We start from the raw sequence: 27,272 nt of genomic DNA, 5'->3' as shown, positions 1-27,272 counted from the left end.
TTTAGTTAGAATTTATCCTACCAGTCCCTAAAGATCCAAGCTCTATAGTTGTCCATCACATCCACTGTGAGGACTGGTGGGTAGGAACAAAAATTTTCATAGACATATATCATTGTCTGTTTGGAAATTGTCTAGGTCATCTCACATTTGTACATATTGTTTCTCAAAACTTTATAAAAGGCAGGTGACTTTATATCTCCTAGTAAGTTTGATGACATGTGTCACTATAATCTATACCCATTCAATTTTGTCTCTTACTAAATGGCTTGTCTAGATACATTTGAGAAGTTGGTCAGAGTTTAGCCCGTGTGGAAGCATGAAGGTTGAGCATGAACTGGTGCTAGTGTTTACACTAGCATACTATGTGAAGAATGAGCCAGGATGAGATAATTGAGATAATGGGAAAGTTATGTATTTTGGAAAGCAGGTCGTTGAGTGACCAAAACCAATTATTAAGACAAAGTTCAAAAGTAGAGATTGGTTGCTCAGCTGGGAGTTATGAAAGAGACAGAGATGGACTCAAAAAGGAAGATTCTAGCATATGGAGTAAGGTAGAACATCAAAATGGTACATGCACCGGGGTAGATTTACCACATAGCTAATTAACCTTAAAGCTTCTGGGCCCTTTTCAAGCAACCTTTCCAAGGCCCTGGGAATTACTATAGCACTAGTCATGTTTTTGTAAAATTTGCAGAAGTAAAATAGTTTAACTTGAATTAGTTAAGACTACAGTTTTCCATTTCAACTTCCCCTTCCATCATACTTCCACTAGTGTTGGGTGGTGATGGAATAGCCATGAGAAATCTTAGGATCCTTATGACCTACTTAGATCCAGTGAAACCCCCTGGTAATTTTCTAAGTATGTCCTGTTAAAAGGAAGGAAATTAGGGAAATCTAGGGGAAAATGTCAAACTCTGAACTACTATGATGAAGTTCTTTGGGGAGGAGACACCAAACTATACTCTGGGGAAGCTGTCAAGGGCCTCCAGTCAAGTGAGACATGAGTTTGCCAATATGAAGGGACAAAGACAGTGGCCATTAGGGAGAAGACTAAGAGGGAAAACAGATCCTGGATAGAGACAGAGAATATCCCTGTTCTGTACGTGTCCTTGGTGGAGCCCATGGATGCAGAGGGTTTGCAGCTAAATGAACTATATGGGACAAGCTCGAGAGGAAGCATAATGAAGAAGCTGAGATGTTGTTAGAAGAGCTTTCCTGAAGATGGACCTCTGCTTCTGATTAAGATGAGTATCAGGGACCAGATTTCATCTCCCACTTGAAATAACCAAAAAGTTAAAAAAATATATGATACAACACTTTTCATGAGTGTATATCAGGCATTGAAGAGAACTAATCCCCGCGGTATGAAAAACGAATGCAGTAAACCTAGGAAGGGGAAACCCAGGTAGAGTCTGACAGACTTCTTGAGCTGAAGAGATGGAGCTGATAATCTGGGGTGACTAAGAAGGCTGGAGTTCAGAACAGAATACCAGGAGAGGGCTGCATAGAGAGGGAACTTGAGAAATCTATAGAGGGTTCCTCACAAGCATTCAGCTGAGTACTAAACTGCACATGTGAGAAAACTACCTGATATTGAGGGAAGAACCACCCAAAAGGATCAGAAGTAACTGCACTTAGCATTCATACAAGGCTAGGAGTAGTGCCTGTTCCCAACCAGCCAGATTGGAAAACCTCATAATTCTAGGGCATTGGATAGAGTACTCAGGAAGGCCTTGCCTCAGTTATAAAGACTATTTAGCCATAGACTGAACATTCTTTCAGACCTGCCTAATAGATTATAAAAGCTAGCCTTGAAAGGATCAAAATATTTTTGAGTAACTTAACTGCATCCCAGAACGAAGGTCTATAATATTTATTAGAAATACAAAAACATCTAGCATACAATGAGGTAAAAGTCACAATGTCTGGCATCCAATAAAAGATTATCAGTATGCAAAGAAGAAGGAAAGAATGATCCATAATGAGGAGAATAACTATATTAGAATTAGCAGAGAAAAGGACATTGCAATAGTTACTGTAATTGTATTTCATATATTCAAAAAGTTGAGTGAAGATATGAGTGGTATAAAAAAGACCAAATTGATTATAAACCAGGGGTTCTGTGTTTTTACAATTTTAAAAAATAAAATGGGCCAGGTGCAGTGGTTCACACCTGTAATCCCAGCACTTTAGGAGGCCGAGGCAGGCAGATCACTTGAGATCAGGAGTTTGAGACCAGCCTGGCCAACATGGTGAAACGCTGTCTCTACTAAAAATACAAAAATAAGCCAGGTGTGGTGGTGCACGCCTGTAATCCCAGCTACTCAGGAGGCTGAGGCAGGAGAATAGCTTGAACCCCGGAGGCAGAGGTTGCAGTGAGCCAAGATCGTGCCACTGCACTCTAGCCTGGGTGACAGAGTAAGACTCTGTCTCTAAATAAATAAATAAATAAATTTTTAAAAGACCAAATTGAACTTCTAGAGATGAAAAATACAATGTCTAATATGAAAAATACACTGGATAGAATGGCAGAGTACACATTGCAGAAGAGATTCGTGAACATGAAGATATATTAATAGAAACTATCTCAAGTGAAACAGAAAAAAACTAAATAAATAGAACATCAATGAGCTTAGGAAAACAACAAGTGGCTTAATACACATGTAATCAGATCCCCTGAGGTGGGGGGAGGAGGGGCAGAAAAAAATATATTAAGGAATAATAGCTGAGAATTTTCCAAATTTGATGAAAACTACAAACCCACAGATCCAAGCAGCTCAATTAACCCCAAGCCCAGGAAATATGAAGAATAGTAGAATCGGGCACATCATAGTCAAGTTGTCCAAAACCAGTGACAAAGAAAAACTCTTTAAAGTAGCCAGATAAAAGAGATATGTTATGTTCAGAAGAACATATATATAGGTGACAGCAGATTGGAAATTATGCAAACGGCAAGACAGTGGAGCAACACCTTGCAGAGGTTTGGAAATAAATCTATCAAAAATTCAGGGAGCTTCTACCTCAGTGAAATGTTTAGGAGCTAAGTGGAGTAGGGCATGTGGAGGAATCCCTGCGAAGGTGAAAAACAGATTGTTGCATCTTTCTCCTCCAAAAAGGAGGCACATCGCCTGGTGGGCCTCTTTGGATTTCAACGTATTCCTTATTTGAGTGTATTACTCCAGCCCATTTACTGAGTGACCCAAAAAGCTGCTAGTTTTGAGTAGGGCCCAGAACAAGGTCCAGGCTGGTAAGCAAGCTGCTCTGCCAATTGGGCTACATGACCCAGCAGATCCAATGGTGCCTGAAGGATCAGTGGCAGATAGGAATGTAGTTTGGAAACCGTGTCAGGCTCCATAGGTGAATTGCTACACAAGGCTCTTAGGATTTTGGAGTAAAATCTTACCACCCTCAGCAAATAACTACTCTTTGGAGAAAGAGCTGTTTGTCTGCTACTGGGCCTTAGTAGAGACTGAATGCTTAACCACAGGCCACCACATTACCATGTGACCTGAACTGACCATTATCTGTCCCACCAAGCCATAAAATTGGGCATGCACCAAAATACTTCATCATTAAATGAAAGTGATATTATTCTTGATTGGTCTGAACAGGACCTGAGAGCACAAATAAGTTACACGAAGAAGTGGCCTAAATGCCCATGAGCCTCATTCCTGCTACACTATCTTCTGTCTGTAAGCTTGCAGCTATGGCCTCATGGGGGAGTTTCCTATGATCAGGTCATGGAGGAAGAGAGGACCCAGACCTGCTTTATAGATGATTCTGCATGATATACAGGCACTATCCAAAAGTGGACAGCTGCAGGACTACAGCCCCTCTCTGAAACATCCCTAAAGGACACTGATGAAGGGAAATATTCCCAGTAGGCAGAACTTGAAAAAGTGCACTTGTCATTCACTTTGTTTGGAAGAAAAAATGGCTAGACATTATTATACACTAATTCATGGTCTGTGGCCAATAGTTTAGCTGGATGGTCAGAGACTTGAAGGGAACGTAATCGGAACATTGATGAGAAAGAAACTTGGGGAAGAGGTATGGGATAGATCTCTGTGAATGGGTAAAAAAATGAAGATATTTGTGAATGCTCATCAAAAGGTGACTTCATCAGAGGATTTTAATAATCAAGTAGATAGAATCACCCATTTATGGATACTAGTCTCTTTCCCAGCCACCTGTGTCATTGCTCAATGGGCTCATAAACAAAGTGACCATGGTGGCAGGAATGGAGGTTATGCATGGAATCAGCAACATGAACTTGTACTCAACAAGGCCAACTTGGCTATGGCCATGGCGGGGTGTCCAATCTGCCAGCAGCAGAGACCAACACTGAATCCCTGATACAGTGGCAGGCTGATTACATTGGGCCACTTCCATCGTGGAAGTTTTGTCCGTACTGGAATAGACACTTACTACAGATAAGGATTTGCCTTCCCTGAACACAATTATTCTTTCAAAACTACCCTCTGTAGACTTACAGAATGCCCTATTTAACATCATAGTATTCCACACAGCATTGCTTCTGATAAAGGAACTCACTTCATTGCAAACTGGCTTTTTTAAAACTCTGTTACAGCACCAGCCAGCTGGCAATACCTTGTAGGGCAAGGGGAAAGTTCTCCAGAAGGCTGTATATGCTCTGAATCAGCATCTTCAGATGGGGCTGTTTCTCCCATAGCCAGGATTCATGGGTCCAGCAATTAAGGGGTGGCAAAGGGAGTGGTACCACTCACCATCACCCCTAGTGATCCACTAGCAAAATTTCTACTGCCTCTTGTCATGAATTTATGGTCTGCTGGCCAAGAAGTCTTAGTTCCAAAGGGAGGAATGCTTCCGCCAGAAGACACAACAATGATTCCATTGAATTGAAAGTTAAGGCTGCTGCCTGGCCACTTTGGGCTCCTCATGCCTCTGAATCAACAGGAGGCAAGGAAGGGAGTTATTGTGCTGGCTGAGTTGATTGATTCTGAATACCAAGGAGAAATTGAACTATAACTCCACAATTTAGGTAAGGAAGAATATGTCTGGAATACAGAGGATCCCTTAAGATGCATCTTAGTATTTCCACGCCCTGTGATTAAGGTAAATGGAAAAGACAACAAACCAATCCAGGCAAGACTACTAATGGCCCAGACCCTTCAGGAATGAGGGTTTGGGTCATGCCTCCAGGTAAAGAACCACAACCAGCTGAGGTGTTTGCTGAAGACAAAGAAGATGCAGAATGGGTAGTAGAAGAAGGTAGTTATAAATTCCAACTACAACCATGTGACCAGTTACAGAAATGAAGACTGTAATTGTCAGAGTATTTCCTTATTTCCCAATGACCCCTACCCCCAGTGGTCCATTAGGTGGCTCCATAATATTCAGGCCTAGATAATCTCTAAGGTCCTTGTGAAGGAAAAGAACACCGTGTATTGAGTACCTACTGTGTCAGGTTGTATACTAAGCAGAGGCTAAGAGGAAAGATATAGCATCCTGTGGGGACGAGAAGACAGCAAATGGCGGGAAGAAAGCCAGATGGAAGGTGCTGAGGCAGAGGTATCCACTGTATCCTGGTAGAAAGAACTCAAGCCATTTGGGAGTATAAAGGGAGAGTTGAGAAGGGGAGAGGGTGGCATTGCTTGGCTTTGAAATGTGGCTGGCCAAGATGCTTGGGCACTGATGTGCTCTTGACAATTTGAAAGGGCTCTTGGATTGTTCCTACGTTCAGACTGCTTTTAAAGAGCTGTTTTGTATGGAGGCCTCTTTCATTTGCATGAAGTCATGCTCACCTTCTATAGGTGTTTCTCAGCTGTCAAGAGCTCTCCAAACCTTCTGGAAAGCCCTTGTGACAAAGGAAGTTGTGGGATGCAGAGGCCAGGTGCTCAGACTCCCATGAGTGGGTGGAGAATGGAAATAAAATGAATGAAATGGGTTTAGGATTGGAGAATGTCCAGGTCACTCTTGGTTGAATCACTAGGGAAAAGCTGTAGTGGAAATAAGCCCCAGACTGATTTTTCAGCTCTACTTCATCTCCCTTCTGCGGGGCCGGCAACGTGAGACTAATGGGGAAAAGCACGGCAGAGCAAAGAGGCTACTTCTTGGGGAATCAAACATAGCGGAAAGTTACCACCGTAAATAGAAAATAGATTGAAAGCATTTGAAAGTTTCTGTTCAGCATTACCAGGAATTAGCCTGGCATTTAAGAGCCTGTACAGTACAGTCCCAGCCTATCACTGAGTCTTATCTTTTACTTCTTATTGACCCCTACCCTCTACTTGTCAGGCCTACTTATTAGGCCTTGATCCCTGAATAATAATAATCTTTGAACTTCTCATCTCCCAGCTTCACCTCCACCTCCACCCCTCCACCCCCACCCATTGCCTTGTTTTCTCTTAGAGCTGTTGTTCCTCTGAATCCCTGTACCACTTGCCTACATTAGCATTTTTTCTTAGATTACCTTATCACACAATGCATTTATTCTTTTTCATTGTGTAAAAGTCTATATTCCCACCTAGATTCTAAGTACCTTGAGAACAGGCACCATGTCCTATACCTCCTGTCTCCCTCCCCTTCCTCTATTGTGCTAGATCCACAATTAATGGATCAAAAATAATCTTCTGGTTGTTATGTTGATTATTACAACTATGTCATGAGATTGTCTCATAGGATTCTGCCTTGAATTTTTATATGGCCTTGAACAAGTTTCTGTTCCTGTCTTTGCCTCAGTTTCTCTATCTGTAAATGATTGGATTGGACTGGACGACATCTAAGAGTTCTTCAAGCTTTGATAGCAGATGATTCTACAAGTCCATCCTCAAAAAGAGGAAAGAGAATTGATCCAACTTACTAACAAAGCTGGGAAAGGCAGAAATACATTTGCATAAAAAATGAAACCAAACAACAAACAACAGCTGAAGGGGGAACAAAAGGGAATCTAAGGAATCTAAGGGCTAGGAACTTGTGTGAGAATTGAGGTAGAGGAAAACGCTAACCCTCTTAAAGAACAGGGTTTTCCAGCCCTGGGTGTTTTACAAACATGAATTTTCTTCTATCATGGAGAAAGAGATCCAGCTAAGTCTAGCGCTTGTGTTAGCAACTGGTTGCAACGGCCTAAAAGCAGAATAATCAAATGAAACTCCCTACCACTCAGCAGTCAGGCACTCATGAATGCCTAGACCGAGTTAACAAAGTTCCCAGACACTGCCATCTAGTGGCAGTTCAGAAACATATTTGTGGCAATTCATCCTTGCATTCTCTGATGGAGCTGTCAGCATTTTGGAGAAACATGAACCAACCCAAGGATGAAATATTGGGCTAGTGAAGAATGCAAAAGTCCCCCGAGGGAAAGCTCGATAAGGAAACTAGGAGAGACAAAGACAGAGAAGGACAAAGACAAGGTCAAAGCAAGTGAGACAGAGCAAGACACAGTTATTCATGAAGCTAGGTGAAACTTTCACTGAAAATGGGGTAGGGAGGGGGAATTAACACAATCACTCAACCTGGCCCAGCATCTCAATCATAGCTTTAGAGAGATGGTGGTGGGAGCAGCTTCTGATATGCTTTATGTGCTTTTCTCCTCTCTTGTTCTCAATTTCTCCCCAATCCCACACTCTTTTACCTTGTCCGTATGTTCCTTCCCACATGACCTCTCCATACCCAACTCCCTAAAAACAAAAACAAAAATAAAACAACAATAACGAAAGACCTTCTTGGGGTTGTAGATAAGTATTAGAGACTATGGATGATCACATGTTTGTTTTTTAAAAAAGTAATACCAAAGACGTCTACAGGTCTCTGGATACATCTCTACCTAAATATAAATGTGAAAGATGTTTTGTCCCATTACGTTTGCAGTGTTTTCTTGCTCCTGAGCTCCAGACCTACATTTCCAATTGCTTATGGGGCATGTTCATTTGGATATCCTCTGACTTTTCATCATTAAAATTTTCCCAAAACTGTCTCCCTCCTCACTTCTCCCCACACCCTGTCTCCATCCTTTGCTCCTCATTTCTTTGTCTGGTCCTTCAATCTCCCTAATGACTGAGACCACAGATCAGTCTCCCTCATCCTCAATATGCTCTAATTCTCCCTGGCATTAAGTCTTTGAGACTTCCTTCAAAGTTATATCTCTAAGATATCTCTTATTTTCTGTTTCTACATACACTGTGCTGGATCTGACCTCATAACCTCTCAACTGGAAAACTGAAATGGTTGTGGTTTCAGCATTTGTTATAGATGCCCAATTTATCCACTTTTCTTCATCTGCATTAGCAACAACCCAGTCACAGCCTCCATCATCTCTCTCACCTGTGCTACGACAATCATCTTTTGATTGGTCTCTCCACCTTCAAACTTATCCAACAAAGGATGTCCTGCATAAATAAGCATACCTTGAAGATATTGTGGATTTGCTTTCAGACCACTGCCATAAAGCAAATATTGCAATAAAGTGAGCAACATAATGTTTTTGGTTGCTGAGTGCATATAAAAGTTACATTTCGAAGTTCTAGCCACAGCAATCAGGCAAGAGAAAGAAATAAAGGGCATCCCAATTGGAAAAGAGGAAATCGAACTATCTTTGTTTTCTGATTATATGATCTTATATCTAGAATACCTAAAGACTCCTCCAAAAGACTTTTCAATCTGATAAATGAACTCGGTAAAGTCCCAGGCTGCAACATCAATATAGACAAGTGAGCAGTACTGCTATGCACCAACAATGACCAAACTGAATGACAAATCAAGACTCAATTCCTTTTACAGTAGCTGCAAAAAATAAAATACCCAGGAATATACCTAACCAAGGAGGTGAAGCATCTCTCTAAGAAGTATTACAAAACACAGCTGCAAGAAATTGTAGATGACACAAACAAATGGAAATACATCCCATGCTCATGCACTGGAAGAATCAATACGATGAAAACGACCATACTGCTCAAAGCAACCTACAGATTCAATGCAATTCCTATCAAAATACCAACATCATTTTTTCACAGAATTAGAAAAATCCCCTAAATTCATATAGAACCAGAAAAAAGTCCAAATAGCCAAAGCAATCCTAAGCAGAAAAACAAATCTTGAGGCATCACATTACCTGACTTCAAATTATACTACAAGGCTATAGTAACCAAAACAGCATGGTACTGGTAAAAAGGTAGACACGTAACTGATGGAACAGAATAGAGGTCTCAGGAATAAAGCCACATCTTACAACCAACTGATCTTTGACAAAGCATACAAAAGCATAAATTAGGGAAAAGATATCCTGTTCAATAAATGGTGCTGGGAAAATTGGATAGCTACATGTAGAAGAATAAAATCGGATCCCTATATCTTACCATGTACAAAATTTAACTCAAGATGGATCTAAGAACTGATACCATTAAAAATCTAGAAGAAAACCTAGGAAAAACTCTTCTGAACATTGGCCTAGGCAAATAATTTATGACTAAGACCCCAAAAGCAAATGCAACAAAAACAAAAATGAATAAATGGGACCTAATTAAACTAAAAAGCTTCTGCACAGCAAAAGAAATAATTATCAGATAGAAGCAGTTCCAAGATGGCTGAATAGGAACAGATCCAGTTTATAGCTCCCAGCGTGAGCGACGCAGAAGATGGATGATTTCTGCATTTCCAACTGAGGTACTGGGTTCATCTCACTGGGGACTTTCAGACGGTGGGTGCAGGACAGTGGGTGCAGTGCACCAAGCATGAGCCGAAGCAGGGCGAGGCATCGCCTCACCCGGGAAGGGCAAGGGGTCAGGGAATTCCCTTTCCTAGCCAAGGAAAGGGGTGACAGACGGCACCCGGAAAATCGGGTCATTCCCACCCTAATACTGTGCTTTTCTGACGGTCTTAGTAAACGGCACACCAGGAGATTATATCCCACGCCTGGCTCGGAGGGTCCTACACCCACGGAGCCTCACTCATTGCTAGCAAAGCAGTTTGAGATCAAACTGCAAGGCGGCAGCAAGGCTGGGGGAGGGGTGACTGCCATTGCTGAGGCTTGAGTAGGTAAACAAAGCGGCCAGGAAGCTCAAACTGGGTGGAGCCCACCGCAGCTCAAGGAGGTCTGCCTGCCTGCCTCTGTAGCCTCCACCTCTGGGGGCAGGGCATAGCCAAACAAAACGCAGCAGAAACCTCTTCAGACTTAAATGTCCCTGTCTGACAGATTGGAAGACAGCAGTGGTTCTCCCAGCATGCAGCTTGAGATCTGAGAATGGACAGACTGCCTCCTCAAGTGGGTCCCTGATCCCCGAGTAGCCTAACTGGGAGGCACCCCCTAGTAGGGGCAGACTGACACCTCACATAGCCGGGTACTCCTCTGAGACAAAACTTCCAGAGAAACAATCAGGCAGCAACATTTGCTGTTCACCAATATTCGCTGTTCTGCAGCCTCTGCTGCTGATACCCAAGCAAAAAGGGTCTGGAGTGGACCTCCAGCAAACTCCAACAGATGTGCAGCTGAGGCTCCTGACTGCTAGAAGGAAAAATAACAAACAGGAAGGACATCCACACCAAAACCCCATCTGCACATCACCATCATCAAAGACCAAAGGTAGATAAAACCACAAAGATGGGGAAAAAACAGAGCAGAAAAACTGAAAATTCTAAAAATCAGAGCACCTCTTCGCCTCCAAAGGAACGCAGCTCCTCACCAGCAACGGAACAAAGCTGGATGGAGAATGACTTTGACGAGTTGAGAGAAGAAGGCTTCAGACGATGAAACTTCACCGAGCTAAAGGAGGAAGTTCGAACCCACAGCAAAGAAGTTAAAAAACTTGAAAAAAGACTAGACGAATGGCTAACTAGAATAACCAATGCAGAGAAGTCCCTAAAGGAACTGACGGAGCTGAAAACCATGGCACAAGAACTACGTGAAGAATGCACAAGCCTCAGTAGCGAATTCGATCAACTGGAAGAAAGGGTATCAGTGATGGAAGATCAAATGAATGAAATGAAGTGAGAAGAGAAGTTTAGAGAAAAAAGAATAAAAAGAAATGAACAAAGCCTCCAAGAAATATGGGACTATGTGAAAAGACCAAATCTACGTCTGATTGGTGTACCTGAAAGTGACAGGGAGAATGCAACCAAGTTGGAAAACACTCTGCAGGATATTATCCAGGAGAACTTCCCCAATCTAGCAAGGCAAGCCAACATTCAAATTCAGGAAATACAGAGAATGACACAAAGATACTCCTCGAGAAGAGCAACCCCAAGGCACATAATTATCAGATTCACCAAAGTTGAAGTGAAGGAAAAAATGTCAAGGGCAGCCAGAGAGAAAGGTCAGGTTACTCACAAAGGGAAGCCCATCAGACTAACAGCTGATCTCTCGGCAGAAACTCTACAAGCCAGAAGAGAGTGGGGGCCAATATTCAACATTCTTAAAGAAAAGAATTTTCAACCCAGAATTTCATATCCAGCCAAACTAAGCTTCATAAGTGAAGGAGAAATAAAATACTTCACAGACAAGCAAATGCTGAGAGATTTTGTCACCACCAGGCCTGCCCTACAAGAGCTCCTGAAGGAAGCACTAAACATGGAAAGGAACAACCGGCACCAGCCCCTGCAAAAACATGCCAAATTGTAAAGACCATCAAGGCTAGGAAGAAACTGCATCAACTAACGAGCAAAATAACCAGCTAACATCATAATGACAGGATCAAATTCACACATAATAATATTAACCTTAAATGTAAATGGGCTAAATGCTCCAATTAAAAGACACAGACTGGCAAATTGGATAAAAAGTCAAAACCCATCAGTGTGCTGTATTCAGGAAACCCGTCTCACATGCAGAGACATACATAGGCTCAAAATAAAGCGATGGAGGAAGATCTACCAAGCAAATGGAAAACAAAAAAAGGCAGTGGTTGCAATCCTAGTCTCTGATAAAACAGACTTTCAACCAACAAAGATCAAAAGAGACAAAGAAGGCCATTACATAATGGTAAAGGGATCAATTCAACAAGAAGAGCTAACTATCCTAAATACATATGCACCCAATACAGAGCACCCAGATTCATAAAGCAAGTCCTTAGAGACCTACAAAGAGACATGGACTCCCACACAATAATAATGGGAGACTTTAACACCCCACTGTCAACATTAGACAGATCAACGAGACAGAAAGTTAACAAGGATATCCAGGAAGTGAACTCAGCTCTGCACCAAGTAGACCTAATAGACATCTACAGAGCTCTCCACCCTAAATCAACAGAATATACATTCTTCTCAGCACCACACCGCACTTATTCCAAAATTGACCACATAGTTGGAAGTAAAGCACTCCTCAGCAAATGTAAAAGAACAGAAATTATTACAAACTGTCTCTCAGATGAAAGTGCCATCAAACTAGAACTCAGGATTAAGAAACTCACTCAAAACCACTCAACTACATGGAAACTGAACAACCTGCTCCTGAATGACTACTGGGTACATAATGAAATGAAGGTAGAAATAAAGATGTTCTTTGAAACCAACGAGAACAAAGACACAACATACCAGAATCTCTGGGACACATTCAAAGCAGTGTGTAGAGGGAAATTAATAGCACTGAATGTCCACAAGAGAAAGCAGGAAAGATCTAAAATTGACACCCTAACATCACAATTAAAAGAACTAGAGAAGCAAGAGCAAACACATTCAAAACCTAGCAGAAGGCAGGAAATAACTAAGATCAGAGCAGAACTGAGGGAGATAAGAGACACAAAAAAACCTTCAAAAAAATCAGTGAATCCAGGAGCTGGTTTTTTGAAAAGATCAGCAAAATTGATAGACCACTAGCAAGACTAATAAAGAAGAAAAGAATGAAGAATCAAATAGACGCAATAAAAAATGATAAAGGGGATATCACCAATGATCCCACAGAAATACAAACTACCATCAGAGAATACTATAAACACCTCTACACAAATAAACTAGAAAATCTAGAAGAAATGGATAAATTCCTCAACACATACACCCTCCCAAGACTAAACTAGGAAGAAGTTGAATCTCTGAATAGACCAATAACAGGTTCTGAAATTGAGGCAATAATTAATAGCTTACCAAGCAAAAAAAGTCAAGGACCACATGGATTCACAGGTGAATTCTACCAGAGGTACAAGGAGGAGCTGGTACCATTCCTTCTGAAACTATTCCAATCAATAGAAAAAGAGGGAATCCTCCCTAACTCATTTTATGACACCAGCATCATCCTGATAACAAAGACTGGCAGAGACATAACAAAAAAAAGAGAATTTTAGCCCAGTAGCCCTGATGAACATCGATGCAAAAATCCTCAATAAAATACTGGCAAACCGAATCCAGCAGCACATCAAAAAGCTTATCTACCATGATCAAGTGGGCTTCATCCTTGGGATGCAAGGCTGGGTCAACATATGAAAATCAATAAATGTAATCCAGCATATAAACAGAACCAATGACAAAAACCACATGATTATCTCAATAGATGCAGAAAAGGCCTTTGACAAAATTCAACAACCCTTCATGCTAAAAACTCTCAATAAATTAGGTATTGATGGGACGTATCTCAAAATAATAAGAGCTATCTATGACAAACCCACAGCCAATATCATACTGAATGGGCAAAAACTGGAAGCATTCCCTTTGAAAACTGGCACAAGACAGGGATGCCCTCTCTCACCACTCCTATTCAACATAGTGTTAGAAGTTCTGGCCAGGGCAATCAGGCAGGAGAAGAAAATAAAGGGTATTCAATTAGGAAAAGAGGAAGTCAAATTGTCTCTGTTTGCAGATGACATGATTGTATATCTAGGACACCCCATCATCTCAGCCGAAAATCTCCTTAAGCTGATAGGCAACTTCAGCAAAGTCTCAGGATAAAAAATCAATGTGCAAAAATCACAAGCATTCTTATACACCAATAACAGACAAACAGAGAGCCAAATCATGAGTGAACTCCCATTCACAATTGCTTCAAAGAGAATAAAATACCTAGGAACCCAACTTACAAGGGATGTGAAGGACCTCTTCAAGGAGAACTACAAACCACTGCTCAATGAAATAAAAGAGGATACAAACAAATGGAAGAACATTCCATGCTCATGGGTAGGAAGAATCATTATTGTGAAAATGGCCATACTGCCCAAGGTAATTTATAGATTCAATGCCATCCCCATCAAGCTACAAATGACTTTCTTCACAGAATTGGAAAAAACTACTTTAAAGTTCATATGGAACCAAAAAAGAGCCCGCATTGCCAAGTCAATCCTAAGCCAAAAGAACAAAGATGGAGGCATCATGCTACCTGACTTCAAACTATACTACAAGGCTACAGTAACCAATACAGCATGGTACTGGTACCAGAACAGACTTATAGACCAATGGAACAGAACAGAGCCCTCAGAAATAATGCCACACATCTACAACTATCTGATCTTTGACAAACCTGACAAAAACAAGAAATGGGGAAAGGATTCCCTATTTAATAAATGGTGTTGGGAAAACTGGCTAGCCATATGTAGACAGCTGAAACTGGACCCCTTCCTTACACCTTATACAAAAATTAATTCAAGATGGATTAAAGACTTAAATGTTAGACCTAAAACCATAAAAACCCTAGAAGAAAACCTAGGCAATGCCATTCAGGACATAGGCATGGGCAAGGACTTCATGTCTAAAACACCAAAAGCAATGGCAACAAAATCCAAAATTGACAAATGGGATTTAATTAAACTAAAGAGCTTCAGCTCGGCCAAAGAAACTACCATCAGAGTGAACAGGCAACCTACAGAATGGGAGAAAATTTTTGCAATCTACTCATCTGACAAAGGGCTAATGTCCAGAATCTACAAAGAACTTAAACAAATTTACAAGAAAAAAAAGAAACAACCCCATTATAAAAATGGGAAAAGGATATGAACAGAACTTCTCAAAAGAAGACATCTATGCAGCCAACAGACACATGAAAAAATGCTCATCATCACTGGTCATCAGAGAAATGCAAATCAAAACCATGATGAGATACCATCTCACGCCAGTTAGAATGGCAATCATTGCAAAGTCAGGAAACAACAGATGCTGGAAAGGATGTGGAGAAATAGGAACACTTTTACACTGTTGGTGGGAGTGTAAATTACTTCAACCATTGTGGAAGACAGTGTGGCGATTCCTCAATGATCTATAACTAGAAATACCATTTGACCCAGCAATCCCATTATTGGGTATATACCCAAAAGATTATAAATCATGCTACTATAAAGACACATGCACACGTATGTTTATTGTGGCACTATTTGCAATAGCAAAGACTTGGAACCAACCCAGATGTCCAACAATGATAGACTGGATTAAGAAAATGTGGCACATATACACCATGGAATACTATGCAGCCATAAAAAATGATGAGTTCATGTCCTTTGCAGGGATATGGATGAAGCTGGAAACCATCATTCTCAGCAAACGATCGCAAGGACAAATAACCAAACACCGCATGTTCTCACTCATAGGTGGGAACTGAACATTGAGAACACTTGGACACAGGAAGGGGAACATCACACACTGGGGCCTGTTGTGGGGTGGGGGGAGTGGGGAGGGAACGCATTAGGAGATATACCTAATGTAAATGATGAGTTAATGGGTGCAGCACACCAACATGGCACATGTATACATATGTAACAAACCTGCACGTTATGCACATGTACCCTAAAACTTAAAGTATAATAAAAATAAATAAATAACAAACCTGCACGTTGTGCACATGTACCCTAAAACTTAAAGTATAATAATAATAAAATTTTAAAAAATTATCAGATAACCCACAGAGTGGGAGAAAATATTTGCAAACTATGCATCCAACAAAGAATTAATATCCAGAATTTACAAAAAAGAAAACCTCAAAAAAACAAAAAAAAGTCCCATTAAAAAGTCAGCAAAGGACATGAATAGACATTTCTCCAAAGAAAAATATACAAATGGCCAAAAAACATATGAAAACAATGCTGAACACCACTAATCTTCAGGGAAATGCAAATTAAAACCACAATGAGAGACCACCTTACTCCAGCCAGAATGGCCATTATTAAAAAGTACAAAAAAAAAATTTGGTGTGGATGTGGTAAAAAAGGATCACTTATACACTGCTAATCAGAATGTAAGTTAGTACTACCTCTATGGATAACAGTATGGAGATTTCTCAAAGAACTAAAAGTAGATCTACCATTCAATCCAGCAATCCCACTACTGGGTATTTACCCAAAGGAAAAGAAGTCACTATATCAAAAAGACACCAGCACACATGTGTTTATTGTAGCACAATTCACAATTGCAAAGATATGGAATCAACCTAAGTCCCCATCAACCAAAGTCCCCATCAACCAATGAGTTGATAAAGAAAATGCTGTATATATACACCATGGAATACTACTCAGCCATTTGAAAAGCACAAAATAATGCCCTTTGCAGCAACTTGAATGGAACTGGAGGCCATTATTCTAACTCAGGAATCTAAAATTGAATACCACATGTTCTCATTTAAAAATGGGAGCTAAGCTATGCGTAAGCAAAGGCATACAGAGTGGTATACTGGGCACTGGCGTCTCAGAAGGGGGAAGGGTGAGAGTGGAGTGAGGGAGAAAAAACTACCTATTGAGTACAAGGTATACCATTCGAATACTCAGATGACGGGTACACTAAAATTCTAGACTTCACCACTATATAATTCATCCATGTAACCAAAACTCATGTGTATTCCTAAAGCTATTGAAATAAAAAAATTAAAAACAAAATCTTCAAAATTCAGCTGGACCTTCCAAATTGGTCCTTACTATACTTGCCAAGTACCATCTACTAATTTCCTTCCTTAACTGTCCTTCCTTTGAATGCTTTCCTTTTGCTAAGTACAGGAAGTACATGCAAGTACAGTTCCCTGGGCTCAAGATGGATTATCAGGAAAATCAAACAAAATAGAAGCAGAGGAATCATACACAATGTATTTATCTTTACAATTACGTACAAATACTGAAATAGTGCAAGTATTTAATAATTTATTGAGTTGTCTCCTGCCCGTGTGGCACTCTTGAAATAAATGGCAATTGGATCCTAGGTTATCCTTAAAAATAAAAGTTATGTTAACACCATACTGTAGTCTATTAAGTATTCAATAGCATTATGTCTACAAAACAATGTACATACCTTGATTTAAAAATACTTTATTGCCCAAAATGGTAGGGATCATCTGAGCCTTCAGCAAGTAGTCATCTTTTTGCTGGAGGAAGATCTGGCCTCAATGTTGATGGCTGCTGACTGATTAGGGAGGTGGTTGTTGAAGGCTGGGTGGCTGTGGCAATTTCTTCAGAGAAGACAACAATGGAAGTTTGCAGCACTGATGGACGCTTCCTTTCATGAAAGATTTCTCTGTAGCATGCAAAGCTATTTGATAGCATTTTACTCACAGTGGAACTTCTTTCAAAATTGGAGTCCATCTTTTCAAACCCTGCTACTGCTTTATCAACTAAGCTTATGGAATATTCTAAAATCTTTGTTGTCATTTCAACAATGTTTACAGCATCTTCACCAGGAATAGGTACCATCTCAAGAAACAACTTTCTTTGCTCATTCATAAGAAGCAACTCCTATTTGCTGCATTTTTATCATGAGATTGCAGCGATGCAGTCACATGTTCAGCCTCCACTTCTAATTCTAGTTCTCTTGCTATTTCTACCACATCTATAGTTACTTCCTCTACTGAAATCTTGAGCTCCTTAAAATCATCCCTGAAGGTTGGGCTCAACTTCTTCCAAAATCTTGTTAATGTTAATAATTTCGACCTCCTCACATGAATCATAAATGTTCTTAATGGCATCTAGAATGGTGAATCCTTTCCAGAGGTTTTTGATTTACTTTGCCCAGATCCGTCAGATGAATAAATATCTATGGTGGCAATAGCTTTATGAAATGTATTTTTTAAATAATAAGACTGGAAAGTTGCTATTACTCTTTGATTCATGTGCTGCCGAGTGGATGTTATAATAGTCATGAAAACATTAACCTCCTTGTATATCTCCATCAGAGCTCTTAGGTGAAAAGGTACATTGTGAATGAGTAGCAATATTTTGAAGTAATCTTTTTCCTGAGCAACAAGTCTCAAACAGTGGGCTTAAAATAGTCAGTAATCCATGCTATAAACAGACATGCTTTCATCCAAGCTTTGTTGTTTCATTTATAGAGCACAGGTAGATTTAGGTGATTTTTGAGGGCCACAGGATTTTTGGAATGCTAAATGAGTACTGGCTTCAAATTTAAGTCATCAGCTGCATTAGCCCCTAATAAGAGAGTCAGCCTGTCCTTTGAAGCTTTGAAGCCATGCATTGACTTCTCCACTCTAGTTATGAAACTCCTAGATGGCATCTTCTTCCAACAGAAAGCTGTTTCATCTACACTGATATTCTGTTGTTTAGTATAGCCACCCTCATCAATTATCTTAGGTAGATCTTCTGGATAACTTGCTGCAACTTCCATCAGAACTTGCTGCTTCACCTTGCACTTTTATGTTATGGAAATGACTTCTCTCCTTAAACCTCATGAATCAGCCTCTGCTAGCTTCCAACTTTTCTTGTGCAGCTTCCTTACCTCTCACAGCCTTCATGGAATTGAATTTAGTTAGGGCCTTACCCTGGATTGGGTTTTGGCTGAAGATAATGTTGTGGCTATATTGATCTATTCAGATCACTAAAACTTTCTCCATATCAGCAATAAGACTGTTTCTTATTTTTCATGTATTCACTGGAATAGCACTTCTAATGTCCTTCAGGAACATTTAATTGGAAGTTCTTGCCAGTGTAGTAAGTACGTAAATAAATAAAATGCATCCAGATTGAAAAGAAAAAAGTAAAAATGTATTTATTTGCAGATTACATGACCCTGTATATAGAAAATTCCAAGGAATCCATAAAAAAAGAACTAATAAGTAGTTTAGAAAAGTCAAAGGATGCTGCATAGTATTCCATGGTGTATATGTGCCACATTTTCTTAATCCAGTCTATCATTGTTGGACATTTGGCTTGGTCCCAAGTCTTTGCTATTGTGAATAGCGCTGCAGTAAACCTGCACATTGTGCACATGTACCCTAAAACTTAAAGTATAATAAAAAAAGAAAAGTCAAAGGATGCAAGACCAGTATACAAAATTCAATTGTGTCTATATACTAGCAACAAACACTCAGAAATTAAAGTTTTGAAATGCCATTTACAATACCATCAAAAATGTGAAATACTTAGGGGTAAATCTAACAAAAGATATGTGTACTGAAAATTATAATCATTACTGAGAGAAAATAAAGATCTAAATAAAGGAGACAGAATCCATGATCATGGATTGGAAGTCTCAATATTGTCAGGACGGCAATTATCCAAAATTGATGTATAATGTCAATTCAAGTCCTGTCAAAGCCACAGTAAGCTTTTGTGTAGAAATTGACAAGCTGATCCCAAAATTTACATAGAAATACAAAGGATATAGAATAGCCAAAACAACTTTGAAAAGGAAAAACTTCTTGTTTTAAAACTTAGAAATCAGGACAGTTTAGTACTGTCACAAAGACAAAGAGATCAATGGGATAGAATTGAGAGTCCATTTATGGTCAATTGATTTTTGACAAACATGGTAACACAAGCCAGTGCAGAAAGAATAGTCTTTTCAACAAATGGTCTAGGAGAATTGGATATCCACATGCAAAAAGAGGAGTTTAGATTATTAATGCACACCATATTAAAAAATTAACTCAAAATGGATTATAGACCTAAACGTATGGGCTAAAGCTATAAAACTTTTAGAAGATAATATAGGAAAAAAAATCCTGTGACTTCAGATTGGGCAGAGTTCTTGGATGCAATGCCCAAAGCACTATCCATAAAATTAAAAATTGATAAATTATACTTCATCCAAATAAAAACTTTTGTGCTTCAAAGGATGCCATCAAGAAACTGAAAAGACAAATCACAGAGTGGGAGAAAAATTTGCAAATCATATATCTCATAAGAGCTTGCATCAAGAATATATAAAGAACTCATAACTCAATAAGTAAAAGACAAATAATCCAATTAAAAGTTGGACAAAGTATCTGGATAGACATTTCTCCAAAAAGATATATAAATGGCTAATAAGTACATGAAAAGATGCTCAACATCAAATTCATCAGGAAAATGCAAATCAAAGGGACAACATGCCACATCACAACCACTAGAATAGGATGGCTTTAATCAAGAAGAAAGATAATAAGTATTGGCAAGGATATGGAGAAATTGGAACTCTCCTACACTGCTGGTGGGAATGTAAAAGGGTATAGCCACTTTGCAAAATAGTTTGGTACTTATTCAAAGACATAGACTTAGCATATCACCCAGAAAAACCACCCCTAGGTATGTATGCAAAAGAAATGAAAACATGTCAACTCAAAAGTTTGTAAAAATGGGCAAAGGGCAGAGCAAGGTGGCAGAATAGAAAACTCCACCAATTGTCTCCCTTGCAAAGACACCAAGTTAACAACTATCTACACAGAAAAAAAACACCTTCATAAGAACCAAAAATCTGGCGAAATCTGGCGAGCACTCATAGTACCTGGTTTTAACCTCATATCGCTGAAAGAGGCACTGAAGAGATAGAAAAAACAATCCTGAATAGCCAATGCCACCCCTCCCCCACCCCAGCAGCAGCAGCGTGGTGCGGAGAACAACTCTGGGCACTGGGGAAGAGAGAGCATAGCAATTGTGAATCATTGAATTCAGTGCTGTCCTGTTAGAACAGAAAGGAAAACCAAACCAAACTCAGCTGGTGCCCACCCATGGAAGGAGTACTTAAACCAGCCCTAGCCAGAGAGGAATCACTGATCCCAGGTGGGTCTGAACTTGAGTGCCTACAAACTTCACCACCCAGGGCTACAGCACTGTGTCTCCAAGTAAACTTGAAAGACAGTCTAGGCCATAAGGACTGCAACTCCTAGGCAAGTCCTCGTGCTGAATTAGGCCCAGAGACAGTGGACTGGGGGGCACATGACCTACTGAGACACCAGCTGGAGCAGCCAAGGGACTGATGGCATCACCCCTCCCCTAACCCCAAGCTGCACAGGTCATTGATCCAAAAGAGACCCCTTCCTTCTGCTTGAGAAGGGAGGAAAGAGTGGGGAGGACTTTGTCTTACATCTAAGATACCAGCTCAGCCACAGCAGGATTGGGCACTGGCCAGTGTCACGAAGGGCGCCCTCCCTCACCCCGTTCCAGGCCCTAGCCCCCAGGCAACATTTGTAGACACACCCTGGGCCAGGAGGGAACCTGCTGCCTTGAAGGAAAGGACCCAGTCCCAGCAGCATTCATCACTGGCTAACTGAAGAGCCCTTGGGCCCTGAACAACCAGGAGCAACACCCAGGTACTACATCAAGGGCCTTGGCTGAGCCTCTGAGACTTGCTGTCTTCAGGTGAGACTGTGCACCTAATGAGCTGTGGTGGTTATGGGGCAAAACTCCTTCTGCTTGAGAAAAGCAGAGAGAAAAGTAATGGGGACTTTGTCTTATACCTTAGGTACCAGCATGGCCACAAGGGGGTGGATCACCAACTGGGCTCCTGGGGTCCCCAATTCCAGGACTTGACTTTTGAACAGCATTTCTGGACTTGCCCTTGGCCAGAGGGGAACCCACTGCCCTGAAGGGTGAGTCCCAGGCCGGGCAGCATTTACTACAAGCTGACTTTAGAGACCTGGGGCCTTAAAGGAACATCAGCACTACTCTGGCAGTACTCCTCATGGCCTGGGGTGATGCTGGCTACAGGGTGGGGCTCCTCTGCCTTTGGAAAGGAAAGGAAAGAGTGGGAAGGACTGGGTCTTTTGGTTTGAGGGTCAACTCAGCTGCAGTACAATAGAACACCAGGTAGACATCTGAGGTTTTTGACTCTAGTCCATAACTCCTGGATGGCACTTCTGGACTCACCTGGGGCTCGGGGGACTGTGTTGCCCTGAAGGGAAGGACACAGGCTTGGCTGACTTTGCCACCTGCTGATTGTAGAGCCCCAGGGCCTTGAGCAAACATAGGCAGTAGCCAGGGAGTGGTTACAGCAGGCCTTGGGTGAGATCCAGTGCTGCGTTGGCTTCAGGTCTGACCCAGTGCAGTCACAGTGTTGGTAACCACAGGGGTGCTTGTGTGACTCCAGCCCCAGCTTTAGATGGCTAGAACAGAGAGACAGAGAGAGTCTGTATGTTTTGGAGAAAGTAAGGGAAAAGAACAAGAGTCTCTGCCTGGTAATCCAGAGAATTCTCCCAGATCTCGTCCAAGACCATCAAGGCAGTACTTCCATGAGTCTGCAAGAACCACAGCATTACTGGGCTTGGGGTGTCCCCTAAAGCAGATACAGCTTAGATCACAACACCCACGTCTTTCAACTATATGGAAAGCCTTCCCAAGAAGGATGCTACAAATAAGTCCAGACAGCGAAGACCACAATAAATACCTAACCCTCAAAGCCCAGACACTGATGAACATCTACTAGCATCAACACCATCCAGGAAAACATGACCTCACCTAAGAGCTGTAGAATATGCATTTTTTCCCTCAGCATAGGAATCATTTTCAAGGATAGACCATACGTTAGATCACACAAAACAAGTCTTGAAACATTAAAAAAAATGAAATAATATCAAGCATCCTTTCTGACCACAATTCAATAAAACTAGAAATTAAAAATGAGGATTTTGGAAACTATACAAATACATGCAAATTAAACAATATGCTTCTGAATGACCAGTGGGTCAATGAAGAAATTAAGAAGGAAATTGAAATATTTCTTGAAACAAATGATAATGAAAACACAGCATACCGAAACCTATGGGATATAGCAAAAGCAATACTCAGAGGGAAATGTACAGCTGTAAGTGCCTACGTTAAAAAAGAGAAAAAACTTCAAATAAACAATTTAACGATGCATCTTAAAGAACTAGAAAAGCAAGAGCAAACCAAACCCAAAACTAGTAGAAGAAAATAAATAATAAAAATCAAAGCAAAAATAAATAAAATTGAAATAAAAAAATACAAAAGGTCAATGAAACAAAAAGTTGGTTTTTTGAAAAGTTAAACAAAATAGACAAACCTTCAGCCAGACTAAGAAAAATAAGAGAGAAAATCCAAATAAACAAAATCAGAAATGAAAAGGGAGACATTACAACTGACACTGCAGAAATTCAAAAGATTGTTAGTGGCTAACTATGAGCAACTATATGCCAGTACATTGGAAAATCTAGAAGAAATTGACAAATTCCTAGATACATACAACCTACCAAGATTGAACCAGGAGGATCTCCAAAAAGTGAATAGACCAATAACAAGTAATGATATCAAAGTGCTAGTAAAAAGTCTCCCAGTAAAGAAAAGCCTGAGACCCAATGGCTTCATTGCTGAATTCTGCCAAATATTTAAAGAAGAACTAACACCAATTCTACTGAAACTATTCCAGAGAATAGAGGAGAAGAGAATATTTCCACACTCATTCAACAACGCCAATATTATCCTGATACTAAAACCAAAGACACATCAAAAATAGAAAACTAAAGGCCAACATCTCTGATGAATATCGATGCAAAAATCCTCAACAAAACAGTAGCAAACTGAACTCAGCAATACATTATAAAGATCATTCATCATGATCAAGTAGGATTTATCCCTGGGATGCAAGGATGTTTCAACATACACAAATCAATCAATGTGATACATCATATCAACAGAATGAAGGATAAAAACCATATGATAATTTCAATTGATGCTGAAAAAACATTTGATATAATTCAACATCCCTTCATGATAAAAACCCTAAAAAAACTGGGGATAGAAGGAACATACCTCAACATAATAAAAGCCATATATGACAGACCCACAGCTAGTATTATACTGAACAGGGAAAAACTGAAAGCCTTTCTACTCAGATCTGGAACATAAGGATGCCCACTTTCACCACTGTTATTCAGCATAGTACTGGGATTCCTAGCTAGAGCAATCAGACAAGAGAAAGATATAAACAGCACCCAAATTGGAAAGGAAGAAGTCAAATTATCCTTGTTTGCTGGTAATATGATCTTACATTTGCAAAAACCTAAAGACTTTAAAGAGAACTGTTAGAGCTGTTAAACAAAATCAATAAAGTTGCAGGATAGAAAATCAACACACAAAAATCAGTAGCCTTTCTATATGACAACAGTGGACAATGTGACAATGACATTTTTAAAAAAGTAATCTCGTTTACAATAGTCACGCATAAAATTAAATACCCAGGACTTAACCAAAGAAGTAAAAGATCTCTATAATGTAAACTATAAAACACTGATGAAGGACCTTGAAGAGGACACCAAAAATGGAAAAATATTCCATGTTCATGGATTGGAAAAGTCAATATTGTTAAAATGTCCATACTACCAATCTACAGATTCAATGCAAACTGTATCAAAATACCAATAATACTCTCCATAGACATAGAAAAAACAATTGTAAAATGTATATAGAACCACAAAAGATCCAGAATAGCCAAAGGTAGCCTAAGCAAAAAGGACAAAATTGGAGGACTCACATTACCTGACTTCAAATTATGCTACAGAGCTATAGTAACCAAAACAACATGGTACTGGCACATAGACCAATGTAACAGAATAGAGAACGCAGAAACAAATCCACACACATACAGTGAATTCATTTTTGACAAAGGTGTCAAGAACATACACTGGGGAGAAGACAATCTCTTCAACAAATGGTGCTGGGAAAACTGGATATCCATATATAAAAGAATGAAACTAGACCCCTGTCTTTCACCATATACAAAAATCAAATAAAAATGGATTAAAGACTTATCTCTAAGACCTCAAACTATGAAATTACTACAAGAAAACATTGGGGAAAAATCTCCAGGACATTGGTCTGGGCAAAGACTTCTTGAGTAAGCCCACACACACAGACAAGTAAACATGGACAAATGTGATCACATCAAGTTAAAAACCTTCTGCACAGCAAAGGATACAGTCAACAAAGTGAACAGACAACCTACAGAATGGGAGAAAATATTTGCAAACTACCCATCTGACAAAGGATTAATAACCGGAATATATAAGGGACTCAACTCTCCAGGAAAAAAACTCTAATAATCTGGTCAAAAAATAGGCAAAATATTTTAATAGAAATTTCTCCAAAGAAGATATACAAATGGGAAACAGGCATATGAAAAGGCACTCTATTGCTCAACATCACTGATCATCAGAGAAATGCAAATCAAAACTATACTGAGATATCATTTCACCACAGTTAAAATGGCTTTTATCCAAAAGACAGGCAATAACAAATGCTGACAAGGATGTGGAGAAAAGGGAACCCTTGTACACTGTTGGTGGGAATGCAAATTAGTAAAACCAGTATGGAGAACAGTTTAGAGGTTCTTCATAAAACTAAAAATTGAGCGACCATACGATCTGGCAATCTCACTGCTTTTGGGTATATACTAAAAAGAAAGGAAATCAGTATATCAAAGAGATATCTGCACTCCTCTGTTGCTGCACTCTTTACGATAGCTAAGATTTGGAAGCAACCTAAGTGTCCTTCAACAGATGAATGGATAAAGAAAATGTGGTACATATGGACAATAAAGTACTATTTAGCCATAAAAAAAGAATGAGATCCAATAGTTTGCAACAACATGGATGAAACTGAAGATCATTAAGTGAAGCGAAATTATCCAGGCACGGGAAGACAAACATTGCATGTTCTCATTTATTTGTGGGATCTAAAAATCAAAACAATGGAACTCATGTACATAAAGAGCAGGATGGTTACCAGAGGCTGGGAAGGGTAGTGGGAGACTGGGGGCAAGGTGGGGATAGTTAATGCATACAAAATAAATAGAAAGAATGGATAAGACTTAATATTGATAGCACGATAGGATGATTATAGTCAATAATAACTTAATTGTATCTTTTAAAGTAACTTAAAGAATGTAATTGGATTGTTTGTAACTCAAAGGATAAATGCTTGAGGGGATAGATTAAAAAATTGTAAAAATGTTTATAACAGCATTATTCATAAGAGCCAAAAAGTATAAACAACCAAATTTCCATCAGCTGATAAAATGGATAAATGAAATGTTGTACATCCATACAATGGAATATCATTTGGGCATGAAAAGGGATAGAGTATTGATACATACTACAACATGGATGAACCTTGAAAACATGCTAAATGAAAGAAGCCAGTCACAAAAGATCACACATTGTTTGATGCCATTCATATGAAATGTCCATAATTGGCAAATATATAAATGTATAAATAGATTAGTAGTTGCCAGTGGCTGGAAGGTAATGGGTATGGGGGGTGGATGGTAATTAGTACAGATAGTTTCCAACTTATGATGGTTTGACTTATTATTTTTCAACTTCACAACAGTGCAATAGAGATTCACATTCAATAGACACCATTCTTTGAGCACCAATACGACCACTCTGTTTTTTACTTTCAGTATCATGTTCAATAAATTACATGCAATATTCAATACTTTATTATAAAATAGGCATGGTATTAGATAATTTTGCCCAGCTGTAGGCTAATGTGAGTATTCTGAACATGTTTAAGGTTGGCTAGGCTAAGCTATGATGTTCAGTAGGTTAGGTATATTAAACGCATTTTCAACTTATGAAATTTTCAACTTATAGTGGGTTGAGGATGTAACCCTATCATAAGTTGAGGAGTGACTGTATAAGGCTTATTTTTGGAGTGATGACAATGTTCTGGAATTAGACAGTGGTGATAATGGCAGAACTTAGTGAGTATACTTAAAACCATGAATTGTATACTTTATGTGAATTGTATGGAATGTGGATTATACTTCAGTAAAGCTATTAGTACAAAAGAAGAAGAAAAGAAAAAAACTTCCATAGCTTTCTGTTGCCCTTAGCATTAAGTACAAGGTTAGTTGCCTGGAACACCAGAGCTTTACTCCTACATAAATGTCCAATCCCTGGCATGCACCATGTCATATGTAGCCATACTAGATTGACTTGTCTCCATTATTCCAATAAGCTGTGTATGAGTACACAACTGTGCCTCTGCTCCTGCTGTTACCTCACTCTGGCATGTTTCATTTGCCTTGTTTACTTGGTGAACTACTACTTACTTCTCAGGAAGCAGCTGAAATCCTCTCCACTCGCCCAGGCCATGAAGGGTTACTCACTTTTTCTCTCTGCTACAACTGTTCTCAAAACATACCTCTACCGTTATTCTTCTTACACTGTATGGCAA

At 39.7% G+C, this 27,272-nt stretch overlaps 1 long non-coding RNA gene across 1 annotated transcript in view; it reads right to left on the bottom strand.

The window, feature by feature from the left end:
• LOC129530043 (uncharacterized) overlaps positions 1-27,272 on the bottom strand; it is a 228,964-nt gene that overhangs the window by 138,557 nt on the left and 63,135 nt on the right. The gene's annotated exons all lie outside the window — the stretch shown is intronic.

The sequence above is a fragment of the Gorilla gorilla genome, chromosome X (genome assembly GCF_029281585.2).
Source record: "Gorilla gorilla gorilla isolate KB3781 chromosome X, NHGRI_mGorGor1-v2.1_pri, whole genome shotgun sequence".
Lineage (NCBI taxonomy): Eukaryota > Metazoa > Chordata > Mammalia > Primates > Hominidae > Gorilla > Gorilla gorilla.
This window is presented reverse-complemented; position numbering and strand designations above follow the sequence as displayed.